We start from the raw sequence: 18,840 nt of genomic DNA on the forward strand, positions 1-18,840 counted from the left end.
AAAGCTGATGTTTATAGGCCCTCCCAAAATTTCTGGCTTATCACATGCTTTCAAAGATTTTATAAAATCATTTTTAAATTTAATAATTTTTAAAATTTGGAATGGTTATAGATTTACAGAAATGTTGAATATCGCAGAGTATAATTATACCTCATGCTATTTTCCTTATTGTTATATTACTATGGTACATTTGTCAAACAAATAAACTAATATTGATGCATTATTACTAACTACCTTGCAACTTTAATTCAGATTTCATTAGTTCTTCCTTAATGAAATGGCTTACTCAAGTTGTCTATTTTTTTCATGGCAGTTATTTAATTTATTGCCGTTATGTTCTTTATGTTCCCAAAAAGCTCTTTGTAATTATTCTGTAAATAAATACTTGAAAATACCTGGTGAGCTTCCATTACTTAGAGGAAGTGGTGAAATCTATAACATAAATACAGTGCATTTCTAGTTTTTATCTCTTTAAGTGAATATTGACTCCCCCCCACTCTGTTCACATCTGTGCATGATTTCTTATTTATTTATTTGACATGTAAAACTTGTAAATATTTGTCATGTACAACATGATATTTTGAAATAAATATGTCTACATAGTAAAATGGCTCAGTTGAGTTGATTAGCGTATACATCCGAACCCTACCAGCCTCTCCCTCTTATTTCATTAAACCTATACTTTCTTGTTTGCATGTTCTATCCTACCTCAGATTCTGGTACACATATGAGATTCTGTAGGGGTACAGGGTCTGCATGGTGATAAGAAAATCTAGGATAATAACCAAGATTTCTCATACTACAACCCCACTCTGCGCCTTAGGCCTTGTTCTAGTAGAAAAACTTGTTCCAAGATCAATTATCAATCTTAATTCCAATTTTTGCCCAATCCTGTTCCACTGTTTGAACCTCTGAACCATGTGCAGCTTCCTCATATTTCTATGTCTCTGAACATGCTGCTACTTCTGCTGGAATTATTGACCAACTTTTCACCTTCAATACTCTAATTAAAAGTCTTGTTTTCAGCCAGCTTTCAGCATGGTTTTACAAGGAGTTATTTAGTAGAGACTACACTTGCACTTTCTCTCCCTAATCATATTCTCCAACTGCTTACTCAATCACTTGTCCAGCATTTCCCTCAGGGTTTTGATGATGCATAAAGATTGCTGAGAGTTTCTTCCCTTTGGCAGCCAGGAATGTAGAAATCTTTGTATACCAAGGTTAGAAGCTATGGCGTTGGTGTAAACTCATAAAATACTATCTTTCTGAGGGAGAGAGAGAGAGAGAAAGAAGAGAGAGAAAGAGAAAACAAATTCAAGACTGCTTTTTAGGCTGTACAAGAGGAAATGTGGTATGTAAATAAAAGAAGTATCATTATATAAATCTCGGTCTTTTAGTGTGCATATCTTGTTATCAATCACATTTTTATTTCAAAGGCTTTTCTGATCCAAGATCTCGGATTGTTCAAATACATGCGGTGGGACCACACTCAAGAAAAAGTCCAGGGTAAGCTTTCCATCTAGAATGATACCTTAACCACCAGTGAAAGAGGCAAGGTCAATTTTCATTGATTCAAATTATATTCAAAGGTAAATTATTTACTTCTGTAAATTCTTCACCTGCTTTACAACATCTGTTCTAGTAATTAATTTAAGAAATAGTATATTACAATTTAAAGTGTGTATCAATATAATTTCAATTGGAATTTAGTCCTAGGTTTACTAGGTTTACCACCATCTGTAAACTTAGATAATTTAATTCCCTCTCTGTACCTTATTTGTTTCCCAATGGTTAGATGAGTGTGAAAAAATCAAACAATCTCTAAAATCCTTTATACATAGATAAGTATAGGACTTAACATCAATTATGCTTCAGTCTAAGATGATTTAGGGAGGTCATTTAAAACTACTGCTGTAAAATAAATGGTTTTATGTCAGGAGTTGGGTCGTACTCCTCTTTTTATATTCACAGTGCAGTACCAGACACAGATAATATGTTTAGTAAGTATTAAGTGAAAGGATAAATTAATATTGGTACTTATGAAATATAAATCAAATAGATGATACCTTAAGCAATCTATACATTGTGCTATGCTAACTCATTTGCAGATTTTTTTCAATATTTTTCTTTATCTTTCAGCTCCACAAAGATTAGTAATTGTTTCCCCAATTGGGGCCAATTAGAGGAACAAGAGGGGATTAATAAGTAATAAAATAATGTCAGGTAACAAGAGACATAAAAACATGCACATGTGTTATAATGTCTCTACGAGGGATATTGAAGTCAAGAACACTATTGCACGAAAAGTTTTCCATGAGATAGAACTTGCTGTTAGGAAAGAGATCCAGAATAGTATATGGCTGCCCTTTGTAAATCCCTCATGAGAGGAACTAAGACAATCTCTTTCCCAGAAGATTCCAAGAGTTGCATTCTTTGAAATTGTTCTATTGGAAATAATTTATGTAGGCTCATGGAGTTAAACAAAGGAGGAAACATTTTTCTTTAACTACGCAAATCTTATTTCAACCAATATATATTCTTTAGCATTGTCTTAGAGAGATCAAGTTTAACCTAAGAACCTGGGTAGACCAGTAGAAACAATCCACCCCATAGAGGCTCTGGTTCATAGAGTTGAGATGTCTGATACTGGAGTTCTTGAAATTCTACCCCAAAAATGATCAAGAGTTAGTTTGACAGATTGTTTATTGCTTTTTTGTCCATTATCTAATTTTAGTTTTACCATGGATAGCATTATCTCACAGGGGAGGTTAATAGATGTTAGAAAAGTTATGTTAATGTTACACAGCCTGAAGAGGCAGAGCTGTGAGTTGTTCTATCTTTAAATCCTGTGCTGTTTCTCCCAGCAAAGATAGCAAAAAGATCTTGGGTCCTAGACTTTGATTAATTTGATGAACTCCTCAGGAGGAGTCTAGATAAAGTTGAGTTGTCACCACTCAGGGTGAATAGAGCAGCTGCCCAAACATCTTTGGGCATCCATGCTTGAACTCTTTAATACGTCTATGCAAGGATATAGAATGTACTCTGTTGCTGCTCCAGTCAAAGGAGTATATTTGAGAGGGTAGATGTGAGCAGTAGACACAGTCTAAGATTTGGACAAGCATGAGCATGCATATAGGTGAGAATCAGGAGATTAACATAGTAAGGAGGTTAGTGTTCTAAGACGACTCCTATCCAGGCTTCTGTCTCTCCTTCCAATCAACATTTTCTCTGATAGCTAAGATGCATAATGATAATTATATATTCACTTAAAGTACATTATGCACATAAGTCCTTTACATGTAATATATATTTAATATGTATAACACTCTATATAAATGTACTATTCCTATCCACATTTTACACTTGAGAAAACTGAGGCAAACGGAAGTGAAGTCACTTGCCTAAAGTCATAAAATTAGTAAATGGTGAAGCCGAAATTTGAATGTAGACGAGTTGGGGTTCCAGGCGTCTTCTTTTTCACAACTTCTCTCCCCCACCTTCCATCGCAGCTACTCTCCTCCTGTGACTGGATCTTTCTTTATGGCACCCCAGTTAATTCAGTTGCTAACTTTTAAGCTTAACACACAAGACTCTGTAATCTAGACTTGCCTTCTTTTCAGCCTCATCTCCTGACACTTTCCTATGTGGGTTCTGTGTTGAATCATGTTCAACTTGCTGGCACTCCCCAAAGAGGCTGGTGTAATGATTTTTACCTTCACATATTCTATTTGCTAGGCCTGGAAAGTTCTTCCTGCCCTGTCTATTCTTCTGTGCCCACACCCTGCAATCCTCATCATCATCAGGTTAACTCTAACTCATCTGTCAGAATTCCACTCAGTGACAGAGTTTGAAAAGGCAATCCTGTCTCTGCTGGGCTTCCTTCCTGAGCCCTTTCACGGAGAACTGTCACAGTTTACATGTGGACCTCCTCCACTTGATTGACAGTACTTGCCAAATCAAATAATGACTGAATTAACGATCAGTATCACATCACTTGTTATTACATCTCCACTGTAAATTTAATTTGAGAAAAGTTGGGTACAGACTGTATGCTGTGCTGATCTTGCCAGTTGTAGCTATAGTCTTTGTCTCTAAATAGTGTATATAATTAAAAAAACTTTTCATGATTAGAAGAAAAGGAGTCTTTTGATTAATGTATAAAGTTTAAGGCTTTCAAATGAAAAAGATATTTGGTGGCTTTGATGCCATCAGACCCAGGATATGCATAGTAGTTAGGAAAATAGATCCTGAAGACCCATTGCGTAGGTTCAAATACCAACTCTGCCAATCACTAGATCTATAACCTTGGGCAAGTTACTTACTCTTTCTGTGCTTCAGTTTCCTCATTTCTGAAGTGGTAATAGTAGTGATAGACTACTTTATAAGATCATTATGGGAGTTAAATGAGCTAAATTTAAAACATCTAGAATCAAACTTGGCATACAGTAAGTACAATATGAGTGTTTTTTGTTTACCTAAACATTTTTTCAGCGCTCATGATTTTGCCAACTGGTGATGACTGAGCACAATTTGGCTTTGCTGGTATAGGGCACAGACTATTAAAAGATTTTAGGAATGTGAAACATATTCTCCAATTGAAGGACTTTGCACGATAAGAAAGCAATTGTTTAAATTCAGTTCTTTTTGTGGTGGCAGGTTCCTGTAATTCCAACTACTTGGGGGGCTGAGGCAGCAGAATCACTTGAACCCAGGAGGCGGAGATTGCAGTGGGCCGAGATCGCGCTGTTGCACTCCAGCCTGGGTGACAGAGTGAGACTTCCTCTCCAAAAAATAATATTAATTAAAAAATAATAATAAATTCAGTTTTTTATGGGAAATTTATCTATCTATCTAATCTTTCTATCTACCTATGATTTATTTAAAGATATGTAAGTTATGCGTGTTCTGGAAAAAGAATACCAGAATTATACCAGTCCTTTCGCTGAAAATTATATTGGGCAATTTGCCTCTTTAATCTTTAGTGCTCTGCTCCATAAAATGGAGATAATAAAAATTATGATAGTGTTGTGAAGATGGAATTAAGTAACATATGCAGAGTTTAGCACACGATTCTGTGCATGGTAAAATACTCAGTAAATGTTAGCTACTATTAATGATATTTCTTTCATGGAGATTGGCACATATTTTTATAGCTATTATCTCAGAAATAAAATTGTATATGTTTTTAATATTTTCTAGTAGTTACATTATATAGCTTTTATATAATAACTAAATGCACCAAATTACAAATTGTGCTTACTAGAGAGATTCCACTTGATAGATTCAAATTAAAAGGAAACACCTCATAAATTCAAAACATGTTCTATAGATCTCATTTTAATTCTGAAACACCTTTGTGAGGTAAAAAATTTTATCATTCATCTTCTATAGATGAGAAAACTGAGATCCAGGGAAGATAAATAGATTTACCCAAAGTTATAAAGCTGATGAGGGCACTCAAACTTACACCACTCAGCTTCTGGGCAGTGCTCTTTCTGCTATCCATGCAGAAAAGAGGTATTCTGAGTAAAGACGGAAAATAGCTAGTAATTTTCATATTTCAGAAAAGCCATTTTTATTTCAAGAAACTTCAGATCTTGTCTAATATTAATCTCCTTTAAGAATTTTTTCCTGATTATTTCTATCCTTTATTTTTCTCTGTATGATGCAAGCATTCCTATTACAGTTTATAAAATGGCTTCAGACACTTATTTTTAAACTATCATTTCTAACATTATCTGTATGATAAATTTCATTCCTAGTTTTTCCTGTGATCACAAGGACAGAGAGTTATCTGTGTGTTTTTCAAGGCAAAGGGATTGAGGATGACAGGGACCTGCAAAGGGATTGAGGATGATAGGGAACTCAATGAGAAGTTTTAAATGTTTCAACTCTTCAGAGCAACATAGAAAAAAGTATTTCTCTGTATAAATTGATCACTTCTCATGTATTCCTTATTGGCAAGCACAATGGAATTTTCAACCAGCAGGTCCAGGCGTATGATTCAAACTTCCTCAACGTTGATTTATAAGCACTAAAAATGACTTAATTTTTACTTGAATTGAGACTTTTTTTTTCTAATTGAGAAATTGGAAACTGAGTCTTCCTTTCTTGATTAAACAAAATGTTACTTTTCTATAAGTGAGTAGTATATATTATACTTGAAGGATTCTGAAATTTTATACATCAGATCATATACTCTGACTTCATGCTTTTATTTACAGCCTCAAAAAATTAATTAAATAAACAAAGTTTTCACTCCAAAGTAAATTTCTGACAAGAGAAGTTGGAGGTGGGGGGAGGGAGAGCACTGATTAGGTAAAAACATTAAATTCAATAAAAAAGACTCAGATTCTCTAGGTTCTTGTATGGAAGAAAGGAACTATAAGACTAATTATGAAAGAAATTCAAATGTGAGTCAATAATGTGGAAATCAAGCTAATAACAAGAAAAATACTCATGAACTATGTTCAAGAAATATGAAGAACTTTCTCTACCATATTTAACATCATGTAGGTATTTTCACAAGACTCTTACTGATAGGCTTTACCTTGCTTACAATGGTTTATAACATGTGTTTATTTTTGCAGAGAACCAGAGTCACTCCACCAGTCCTGCCTGGGGCCCCATGAAAGTGGCCAACAATGTCACTGAGTTTATATTCCTGGGACTTTCCCAAGATTCTGGAGCGCAATTGATGTTCTTTGTCTTATTTCTCCTCTTCTATGTCGTGATCGTGGTGGGAAATTTGCTCATTTTGCTTATGGTCTTTTCTGACCCCCGACTACACACACCCATGTGTTTCTTCCTCAGTAACCTGTCTTTTGTGGACATTGCCTATTCCTTGGCCGCAGCACCCAAGATGATTGCAGACTTTGTTTCTGAGAAAAAGACTATTTCCTACTGGGGCTGTATAACTCAGATGTTTACCTTCCACTTTTTAGGTTGTGCTGAGATTTTTGTTTTGACTGTCATGGCTTTTGATCGCTATGCTGCTATCTGCCAACCCCTCTGTTACACTGTCATAATGAGTGCTAATGCTTGTACTGTGCTGGCATCACTGTCCTGGTTGGGGGCCCTGGGTCATTCCTTTGTTCAGACCCTCATGACCTTCCAGCTGCCCTTCTGTAATGCTCAGGTTATAGACCATTACTTTTGTGATGTCCACCCAGTCCTAAAACTTGCCTGTGCTGATACAACTCTGGTAAACATGCTGGTAGTTGCCAACAGTGGTCTCATCTCCCTAGGGTGTTTCCTCATTCTTTTGGCCTCCTACACAGTCATTCTGTTTAGTCTTCAAAAACAGTCTGCAGAGAGCCGACACAAAGCTCTCTACCTGTGGATCTCATCTGACTGTAGTAACTTTCTTCTTTGTTGCGTGTATCTTTATTTATCTCCATCCATCCACTACTTTCCCATTGGATAAAGCTGTGTCTGTGTTCTATACCACCATCACCCCAATGTTGAACCCACTCATCTATACTCTGAGGAATGAGGATGTAAAGAATGCCATGAGGCAGCTATGGAGTAGCAAGATCTCCTTGAAGGAAAAGCAGAGAGGATAGTTTGTCAGAATTGCAAAATCAGAGAATTAGTGGATACCTTCAATGATCCCTAATTTATTAATAGTTAAAAAAAAAGTTCCTAAAATGCAGCTTTTGTATTTTGTCTAACAGGAAATAATTTGAGGCTATTTTAGACAGGCTAAACTTAAATCTTTCCATACTTGGCAAGGTTTATCCTCTCTTCTAGAGTAAAAAAGTTAACACTCCTACTCAATATCTCATTTAACCTCGTTAGATCCCTTCTATTCACATCAAACTCTCAAGCTACCATTCAATAATTTAGAGTGGGGTTATAAGAGAAAGATATCCCTGATCATATCTTCTCACCATATCATGTCTCTTCAAAAAAGAAGTCTAATTTACCAGAAGCTGCACCTTGTTCCCTCCTTCTTTCCTTCCTTCTTTTGTTTTCTTTTTCTTCCTTCTCTAGTCTTTTCCTATAAATATTGCAAAATCTAGTCACGGAAACAGATTTGCAAGGAGATAATTATAATGCAATACAACAAATGCAGACATAGAAATATATATTTCCTACAATGAAGTGGGTTAGTATAAATCAACAAATTGCCCAAAGCATGGTTTCTGTGCAGGAGAAAAAATAGAACTTTACATATTTTGAGGTGGATAGCAATTTCTTTAAAGACCCTCTTGGAGAATTTGAATACTCTTCTACCCATTACTATAATACTATCTTTACTGAAAGAAATCTTACTTTTTTTGGCAATAAAAATACAGACTAGATTAAAGCAACTAAAATGAGTTGATATTTGTACCACTGAAATGACTAAGGAGATGTAATTCTATTATAAATTTTTAGTTGAACTTGTCTTCAGTTCCTTAAAACAACAAAATGGAATAGGCACATTTTCTTTTTGTGGTATTCTTAGTAAAGTTGAAAAATAGATAAGTATTCTCAGTATTCTGGAAAACACATTTTTCTTCTGAGAAATTTTCTTAGATCTTGTCTCATGACTCATATTGTTCAAGAATTCTGCCCTGATAATTTTTATTCAACATTTATTTTCTATATGCCTTAAGCAATCCTGTATGCAATTTATAAGATATCACTTACATTTTTCTCTTTTTTAATGGATTTTTATCTGAGATCTACAACTTAGGGGGAATATAAGTGATATATATTCTTTTCTACTCTTCATGTATGGAATAGAGGTGCTTGCACAGTAGGTACTTGTCAAAATCTATTGATTGTAACTCCAATTTCTATTTTTTTTCCTTAGTAATGGGGACCTGACATTATTTATGGTGGCCCAACTAAAATATTGCATTGACTTGCCTCAGGCTCTTTTAAATTTCAATTCAATAATATAGAATGACCTTATAAGAAAAAGATATTCCTTTTGAAGCCAAGTGGACAATCTTATGTTAATAGTAGTTTGTTGGTGGGGCTTTTGAAAAGTCTTTAAAATGGTTTGTCTACTCAAGCCCTCTCATACATGATCACCATTAACATTTTGATGATTAAAATTTCCTTATAGTTATTGCATGTCCTTATAGTTATTTTCATATTACTTTCCCTTTGCAACAGGGTCTTTCTATCTTTTTTTTAACTCCTGATTTTTTAAGATAAACAACAAACACACAAATTATATTAAAAATGATAGAATACATTAGGTTTCCCTTTCCCTCCTAAGAGCAAAGTATTAACAACAACAACAACACTTGCTGTAGGAAAAAAATGGCTTAGACCCACAGGAACAAAGGAACAGGACAGCAGTTAGATGCAGAGAAGAGATTTCAACAAAAGTTTGGAAAAGGTAAGATAAAAAAGTAGCAACTGGTTTAGCAGGGTTGGGAAGGCTAAGTCTGAATTACCAACAAGAGGAATAGTGAGGAAAAGGGGAGAGATTCACTTCCTGGAATCCCTACAATGACTGGGATGCAGGATGCCAGGTCAGGGGGAGGTGAGGTTCAGGGCTGCTAATGAAGATTAAGAGAATGGAGCAGTTCAGTCTTCCATCCTCTTTCTGCTCCCAGATGCTAATGGTAGCCGATGAGTCACAGACAGAATATTGGCACCTTTGTTGAAGAAACTGAATGTTAATGTCACATCTGCCTTCAGAGATTACAAGTGAAATGGCTACTTTTCTACTGCAACCCTGACCGGAAGCCTGCCAATTAGTAAGCTGGCTGAAGAGATCAATCTAAAATTACATAAGGCTTTTGAAAAAAAGAGAAAAGTAAGCCTTTAAAAAAGCCAAAAGGAAACTGGTGGAATTATAGGTAATTCAGGGAAAAAAAAAAAAAAAAACAACTGTAAAAAACTGTATCTTATCATGAATGAAAGAAAATATTTGTAATCTTTAAATAAGAATATGGTGCATTGAAAAAATATAGAAAAATTATTTTTGGAAGGTAAATAAAATCAAAAAGAACAATAAAAATTAAAACAAATTAATACGACATTAAAAGAAATAAAACAAGTAGTCAAAGAAGTCATAAAAGCACTGTCTCTATGAAAGTAGAATGAAAATGTCAAAGAAACAGAAAACATGAAAGATGAAAACAAGAAACACAAGGAATCAAGTTGGGGCAAACCATTCAACTCACACATATTCCAGGAGGACAAATTAAACAGAAGGATGGATTTAAAAGAAACAATGAAATTAAATTTCTTAGAACAGAAAAGCTTAATTTTCTCGATATGAAAGATTTACTGAACGCCCAGCACAAGATTTTAAAAAAATCCCAAGGCAAGTTATTATGAAATTTTATCACCTTAACAATTGAAAATATTGTAAAATCATTAAGAAAAAACCACATAGCTCATAAATGAACAGAAATTCAAATGGCATGAGTGTGCTCTGTAGCAAACTCATCCTTAGAATACAGTGGAAAAGTTTCTCACGCTGATTTTCAGCCTAGAATTCTATACAGAACAAATCTATCAGGAAGATAGAATAAAGCATGTTTAATCAGGCAAAAATTTATAAAGTTTACATCATAAGTACTCTTTTTTTTTTGAAAGTGTGGGATAATGTATCCCAGCAAAACAAGAGGAAGAAATGAGATCAATAAATTAATATATGCAATGCAGGGTGGCTAAAGCCACTTTACAAAAATCCCAATCTCTTTTTTCTTTTTTCATGTGAGTCAGGTAATACGTGTATGTCATAAGATTTGAGGGAGCTACGTCTCACACAGGAGTGCAAAAACTCAGTCATCATGCTTATGAACCACAAAGGGATCAAAAGGCACTTTTAAGATGACAGATGTATAGTAGGCATAGGAGACAACAGAAATGGATGAAAGCAGAAGATGGAAGCCCTCCAGGTTCATAAAACAGAAAGGAGAGGGTGAAAATTTATATTATCTCATATATTGAAGCATCTTAGTTGTAAAGCTACAGTCAATAGGATGAAACAAGTTGATACACTCAAGGAAGGATACATTTATAGAAAATTATATCATTTAGAGTTCCAACAGGAAGTTAATGGCACACTTAATATAGGATAATTTGATAAAGATTTATTTAAAGAGATGCTGTCTATGAGTTTATAGGTATAGAGTACCACACAGGCCAGTGCTATAATCAGGGGTAAGATGCGGTGGAGATGTTTACACCATTGTGCCTGAAGGGACTGAGAGAGGGAGGAAATACGGAAAACCCAAAAAGAGGTATTTATCATAGCCATTTGAAAGGAGGAATGACCTTCAGTGGGAGGTCAACCAGCATGTGGCCACAAGTTCTAGCTTATTCTCCTTCATTCCCCTTTTCCAGTTTTATTGAAGTATAATTGACAAATAAGAATCATACATATTTAAGTGTGCAACTTGATGTTTTGAAATATGTATACACTGTGAAATGATCATCACATTTAAGATAATTAACATATCCATTACCTCACAGGGTTATGTTTCTGTGTGTGTGGTGTGAACCCTTAAGATCTACTCCCTTAGTACATTTCATTTGTCCAATACAGTATTGCATTGTAATACAGACACCATGTTGTGCATTAACTCTACAGAACTCATTCATTTTTGCATAACTGAAACTTTGTAACCTTTAGTCCATATCTCCTCATTTCTCTCTTCCCTTTCCACTTCTGGCAACCACCATTCTACCTTCAGTTTGAGTATTTTAGATTCCACATATAAGTGAGATCATGCAGTATTTGTCCTTCTGTATCTTGCTTTTTAAAGGCTGAATAATACTCCATTGCATATATATACTACAATTTTTTTCAGGCTTTATTGAGGTATGATTTACAAATAAAATTTGCATATATTTAGGGTATATGCCTACTTATGAAATGATTACCACAACCAAGCTAATTAACACATTCATCATGTTACATCATTACCATTTGTGTATAATGTGTGTATATGTGTGTGTTAACACTTGAGATCTACTTTCTTAGCAAATTTGAAGCTACTGTACATTTGGTCTCCAGTACTTATCTTGTAGCTGAAGGTTTGTACCCTTTGATGAACATCTTCTTTTTCCTGGAATTTCCCAGCCCCTGCTAACCACCACTCTACTGTCCATTGCTATGAGTTTGATTTTTTTAAATATTCCACCTGTATGGGATATCATGTAGTATTTGTCGTTATGTGTCTGGCTAATTGCACTTAGCATAATGTCCTCCAGGTTTATCCATGTTGCGGCAAATGGCAGGATTTCCTTCTTTTAAAGGCTGAATAATCCATTGTGTGTGTTTGTACCACATTTAAAAAATCTATGCATCTGTAGATGAACACTTAAGTTGTTTCTATATCTTGGCTAGTGTTACAATGCTGCAGTAAATTTGAGACTGCAGATGTGTCTTTAAGATAGTGGTTTTATTTCTTTTGTATACATACCTAGAAGTAGGATTGCTGTATTATATGAGAGATTTATTTATTTATTTATTTTTTGAGGACGCTACATACTGCCTTCAATAATGGTTGCACTGATTTATATCTCTACCAAAAGTTTACAAGGGTTTTGTATTAGTCCGTTCTCACACTGCTAATAAAGACATATCTGAGACTGGGTCATTTATAAAGGAAAGAGGTTTAACTGACCCACATTTCAGCATGGCTGGGAAGGCCTCAGGAAACTTACAGTCACAGTCATGGTGGAAGAGGAAGCAAACATGTCTTTCTTCACATGGCAGCAAGAGAGAGAAGACTGAGAACTGAGTAAAGGATAAAGCCCCACGTAAAGTCATCAGATCTTGTGAGAACTTACTCACTATCACAAGAATAGCATGAGAAAACTGCCCCCATGATTCAATTACCTTTCACTGGGTCTCTCCCATGACATGTGAGGACTACGGGAACTAGAATTCAAGATGGGATTGGGGTGGGGACACAGCCAAACCATATCAGGTTTCCTTTACATCCTTGCCAACACATGTTATCACTGGACTTTTTGATAAAAGGCAATCTAACAGGTCGTTGGTGATATCTCAGTGAGGTTTTGATTTGTCTTGATGATTTCTGATTTTGAGCATTTTTTCCATATACCTGTTGGCCATTTGTGTGTCTTCTTTGGAAAAATATCTATTCAGATCCTTTGCCCATTTTATGAAATCATTTTTAAAATATCTTTTGCCCATTTAGAATCTTGTTTGTTTGCCATTTGGTAGTATGAGTTCTGTATATATTTTGGATATTAACTCCTTATTGGATGTATGGTATACAAATATTTTCTCCCTTTCTGTAGATTTCCCGTTCATCAAACAAATAAGGATGAGACCAATGTCCAGGAACTTTTCCCCATGTTTCCTTCTAGGAGTTTATGGAGCCAGGTCTTATGTTAAGTTTATAATCCACTTTGAATTAACTTTTGTGATTGGAATTAAGAGAAGCATGGATTCTTTGCATGTGGATATCCAATTTCCCAACATCATTTATAGAAGAGTCTGTCCTTTACAGTGTATATTCTTGGTAACTTAGTTGAAAAAATTAGCTGACTGTATGTATGTGAGTTTAATTCTGAGCTTTCAATTCTGTTTTATTGGTCTGTATGTTTTTATGCCAGCAACATCTGTTTTATTACAGTTTTGTAATGGAGTTGAAATCAGGAAGTTTAATACCTCCAGCTTTGTACTTATACTTAAGATTGCTTAAGATTTTCATGCTCTTTTGTGGTTGCATATGAATTTCAGAATTATTTTTTCCATTGCTGTGAAAAATATTCATTGCCATTTTGATAGGGATTGCATTGAATCTACAGATCATTTTCATAGTATGGACTTTTTAACAACATTAATTCTTCCAGTTCATGAATATGGGATATGTTTCACTTATTTGTGTCTTCCACAATTTATTTCATTAATGTTTTATACTTTTCAGTGTACAGATATTCTACCTCTTTAGTTAAATTTATTTGTAAGTATTTTATTCTTTTTGATGTGCTCGTAATAAGTTTTTCTTGACTTTTTCTTTCTATAAATCATTATTGGTGTAAAGAAATGCAACTGAATTTTTCTGTTGATTTTGTAGTCTGCAAAATTACTGAATTTGCTTATTAGTTCTGACAGTTTTTAGTGGAGTCTTCAGGATTCTTTCTACATAGGATCACGCCGTCTTCTAACAGAGACACTAACTTTTTTATTTGGATGCACTTTATTTCTTTTTCCTAATTACTTTGGTTATGACGTCCAGTACTATGTTGAATGGAAGTGGGGAGAGTGGTTTTGTTCTTGATCTTTGAGGGAAACATTTCAATTTCTCATCATTGAGTATAATGTTTATCATAGGCTTCTGATATACAGGCTTTATTGTGTTGAGGTACATTCCTATAATTAATTTGTTGAAAATTATGTATTGTGAAAGAATGTTGAATTTTGTCTAATGATTTTTCTGCATTTGTTTTGATTATCTCATGGTTTTTATTTCTTATTCCGTTAATGTGGTGTAGCACATTTGTTGATTGTGTATGTTGGATAATTCTTACATCACAGGAATAAATCCTACTTTGTCATGATGCAAAATCTTTTTAATGTCCTGGTATGTTTGGTTTGCCAGTAGTTTGTTGAGGATTTTTGGACCTTTGTTCACAAGGGATATTGACCTATAATCTATTTTTCTTGTTGGTGTCCTTATCTGGGTTTGGTATGAAGGCAATGTTGGCTTTGTAAAATGAGTTTTAAAATATCCCCTCCTCTTCAACTTTTTGGAAGGATTTCAGAAGGATAGGTATTAGTTCTTTTCAAAATATTTGGTAGAATTCAACTATGAAGCCATCGGGTCCTAGGATTTTCTTTGATAGGAGATTTTATTATTGATTCAATCTCCTTACTCATTACTGTTAAGATTTTTTATCTCTTCATGATTCAGTCTTGTAGGCTGTATGTGTCTAGGAATTTATCCATTTCTTCTAGGCTATCCAGTTATTGATATTATCTTATGATTCTTTATATTTTTTGTAGTATGAGTTGTAATGTCTCCTTTTTCATTTTGGCTTTTATTTATTTAAGTCTTCTATTTTTTCTCAGTGTAGATCAAGTATTGTTGATTTTATTTATATTTCCAAAAATCAGTCTTAGTTTCATGATCTTTTCTACTGTTTTTCTAGTCCCACTTTCATTGATTTCTTTTCTAATCTTTCTTATTTCCTTTTTTTCTAACTTTGGGCTTAGTTTGTTCCTTTTTTAGTTCATTCAGCTGTAATGTTAGGTTGTTAATTTGAGATCTTTCCTCTTTTTTTTTGTAAACATTTATTACTATACATTTCTCCCTTAAAACTGATTTTGCTGCATCCCATACCTTTTTGTATGTCATGTCCGTTTTCATTTGTCTCAAGATATTTTTACATTTACCTTTTGATTTCTTTTTTTGGCCCATTGGTTGTTGTTTAATTTCCATATGTACATGAATTTTCCAGTTTTCCTGTTATTATTGATTTTACTTTCATACCATTATGGTCAGAAAATATATTTGATATGATTTCAGTCTTCTGAAATTTCTTAAGACTTGTTTGTGGCTTAACATACAATCTGTCCAGGAGAATATTCTGTGTAAGCTTGAGAAGAATGTGTTTTCTGCTGTTGGATCGAAGATTTTGTGTATGTCTATTAGATTCATTTAGTCTGAAGTAGTTCAAGACAATGTTTTCTTAATAATATACTTTCTGGATGATTTAGCCATTGTTGAAAATCAGATATTTAAGTTCTCTATTAATATTGCATTGCAGTCTATCTCTTGCTTTAGATTTGTTAATATTTGCTTTATATATTTAGGTGCTCTGATGTTGGGTATATTCATATTTATAACTGTTCTATTATCTTGATGAATTGACTTTCTTATCAATATCTAGTGACCTTCTTTGTCTCTTGTGACAGTATTTAAAGTCTATTTTGTCTGATACACATGTACCTGCTACTGCTCTTTTTGGTTTTCATTTTCATGGCATATTTTTGTTTTTTCTCCCTTTACTTTTAGTCTATGTGTGTTATTAAAGGTGAAGTGAGTTTCTTGCAGGCAGCGTTTACTTGGATTTTATGTTCATAAATCAATTCAGCCACTCTTTGTCTTTTGATTGACAAAATTTGCTTATTTATAGTTGGTAAGTAAAGATTTATTATTGTCAGTTTATTAATTGTTTTCTGGTTGCTTTGTAGATCCTTTATTCCTTTATCACTCCTTTGTTGTTTTCCTTTGTGATTTGATCATTTTCTTCAGTAGTATGCTTTGATTCTTTTCTGTTTATCTTTTGTGTATTTACTATAGGTTTTTAATTTGTGGTTGCCATGAAGCTTACATAAATATTCTTATTGTTTAACCAATTCATTTAAAAACAATGACATCTTAACTTTGATTGCTAAAGAAGCTCTGTACTTTTACTTCCCTTCTCTTACATTGTGCTTTTGATGCTACAGTTTACATTTTTTGTATGTCTTAAGAATTTATTATAGCTAGTCATTTTTCATACATTCTTCTTATAACTTTATAATGATGGTGTGATTTACACCACCACCATTATAGTGTTTGAATATTCTAAATTTAACCATATATATACTTTACCAGTTTTATATTTTTATATGTTTTAGTGTTACTAATTAGCTGCCTTTTATTTAATCTTAAAAATCCCCCTTTAGCATTTCTTGTAAGGCAAGCAATAGTGAAGACTCACTCAACTTTTTTTTTTTTTTTTCGAAAAAAGTCTTTATCTTCTTCATTTCTGAAGGACAGCTTTGCTGGCAAAATATTGCTGGTTGGCAGTTTTATTTTTCTTCCATCGCTTTGAATATATTATTTCATTCTCTCCTGATCCTCAAAGTTCCTGTTGAGAAATCCACTGATAGCTTTATTTGGGTCCTTCTTTATATGACATGATTCTTTTCTCTTGCTGCTTACAAGCTTCTCTCTTTGTTTTTGATTTTTGCCAGGTGGATGATAATGTATGTTTGTGGATTCTTTTTTTGGTTGAATTGACTGGAGAACTTTAGGCTTCATCCATCTGGATGCTCATTTCTTTCCTGATATTTGCTAAGTTTCCCATGATTATTTCCTTAAATAAGCTTTCTATCTAATGCTCTCTATTTTTCTTCTGAACCTACTATAATTCTAATGTTAGCTCTCTTGATAGTATTCCATGGCTTCTGTAGGTTTCATTCATTTTTTTTTCTTTTATCTCCACTTACTGGATGATTTAAAATGCTCAGTCTTTGAGTTCACTTATTTTTTTATCCTGCTTCATTTCGTCTGATGTTCAAGCCTCTATTACATTTTTTTAGTTTAGCTATTGTATTTTTCAGCTCCAACATTTCTGTTTGGTTCTTTTTAAAATATTTTCTGTCTCTTTATTGAGCTTCTCATTTTCTTCTTGGATTGTCTTCCTGATTTCATTAAACTATTTATTTGTGTTCTCTTGTAGTTCCCCGATTCCTTAGGTAATTATTTTGATTTTTTCCAGGCAATTTATAGATCTCCAATTCTTTGGGGTTGGTTACTAGAAATTAATTTTTTTCCTTTGGTGGTGTCATGTTTTCCTGCTTCTTTGTGATCTTTGGGTGTTGATTTTGTCAGTGATTGAACCTGCTGGAGTCCTCTGTGGAGTTAAGTACTATAGTTTGTGCAGTGATCATTGTGGGTTCCTTGGTAGTGAAAGCAGTGTGGTATGTGCAGCTGATAATGGCAGGAGACAGACAGATTCCTAGGCAGACAGGGATAAGTCCCTGGTGAATCTCAACCTTCAAGCCAAAGACAACCTGAAGCCTGAAAACCAAGCCACCAGTTCAAGGTGGAGTGCATGACCCAAGTGAGAACTTCCTCAGTGCCTTTTAGTCAATTAAACGGTGCTTTTTCCAGGCCTGCCCATGAACCAATCAGCACAGATTCCTCCACTCTGAGCCCATAAAAAGCCCAGACTCAGCCTCACAGATGGCTCTCTGCTTTCAGCCCCACTCTTACACAGAGGGCTACCCACTTTGGCTACTCTCTCGTTGTCAAGAGGTTTTCTGCCACTCAATAAAAATCTCATCAGCCTTGCTCACTCTGTGGTGTCTGCATGCTTCATTCCTGTTGGTTGCAGGACAAGAATCCAGAATCCACTGAATAGTGGGTGTGAAAAGAGCTGTTAAGACACACTCCTGTTCACCAAGCTACAGAAGTGGAAAAAAAAAAAAATGCTGGGTGCCACACATCCCCAATTGCTGAGCTGTGGGCAGCAGGACTGAATGAGCTGTGACACATCCCCGTTTGCTGAAGCGGCCAGCAGTGAGAATGAACAAGAGCTGTAACACTTCCTGGGGGCTCAGACCTTGACTCCCAGAGCAAAAGCTGTAACACCTCTTCGGGCTCCACAGTTGCTGGCATCTCTGAGTTTTTGGGCACTGCTCCATCCCCCTTATCCAGATGTCAGCACTCAAGGCAGAAGTCAGTCATAGCATGCCCAAACCAACCATGGGTGTGCACTGAGCTACGGTGGGTGTCATGGGATCTGGGCAAGTGAGCATGAGTGGAGCATAGCCTGCCAGGCCAAATGAGCAGAACGAGTTCAGAGGGCCTGAGTGAAGCCTCAGCACAGGCTCTGCTGGCCATCGAGATTTCCACTTGGCAAAGTGGCCCTCAAAGAATCCTGTGTTACATCCATGAGGGCTGTTGAGGTCCTCGGTATAGAAGGCTACTGGAATTCTGCTCAGATCAGGCTATTGGGGACTGCATTGATTCCTACCAAATGACTGATACTGATAGACCTCATCATTTCTCTTTGTTACCAGCAGTTTACAGATTTCTCAGCTATGTTGGTCTCCCTAGCAATCTGGGATGGGTGAAACTTAAACTGGTTTTTTGGGCAATGCTCCAGTAGGCTGGGTAAAATGGT

General features: G+C 34.9%; 1 protein-coding gene and 1 non-coding gene across 10 annotated transcripts in view; one reads left to right on the plus strand and one right to left on the minus strand.

Moving 5' to 3' along the window:
• The window catches only part of LOC129012642 (olfactory receptor 4N4C-like), an 88,847-nt gene that overhangs the window by 44,495 nt on the left and 25,512 nt on the right, over nt 1–18,840 (plus strand). The window lies entirely within an intron of this gene.
• Nucleotides 10,671–10,771, minus strand: LOC129013468 (small nucleolar RNA U13). Its single transcript, XR_008493940.2, has one exon. It is a non-coding gene; the product is annotated as a small nucleolar RNA U13 (small nucleolar RNA).

This window comes from Pongo pygmaeus, chromosome 15, assembly GCF_028885625.2.
Source record: "Pongo pygmaeus isolate AG05252 chromosome 15, NHGRI_mPonPyg2-v2.0_pri, whole genome shotgun sequence".
Lineage (NCBI taxonomy): Eukaryota > Metazoa > Chordata > Mammalia > Primates > Hominidae > Pongo > Pongo pygmaeus.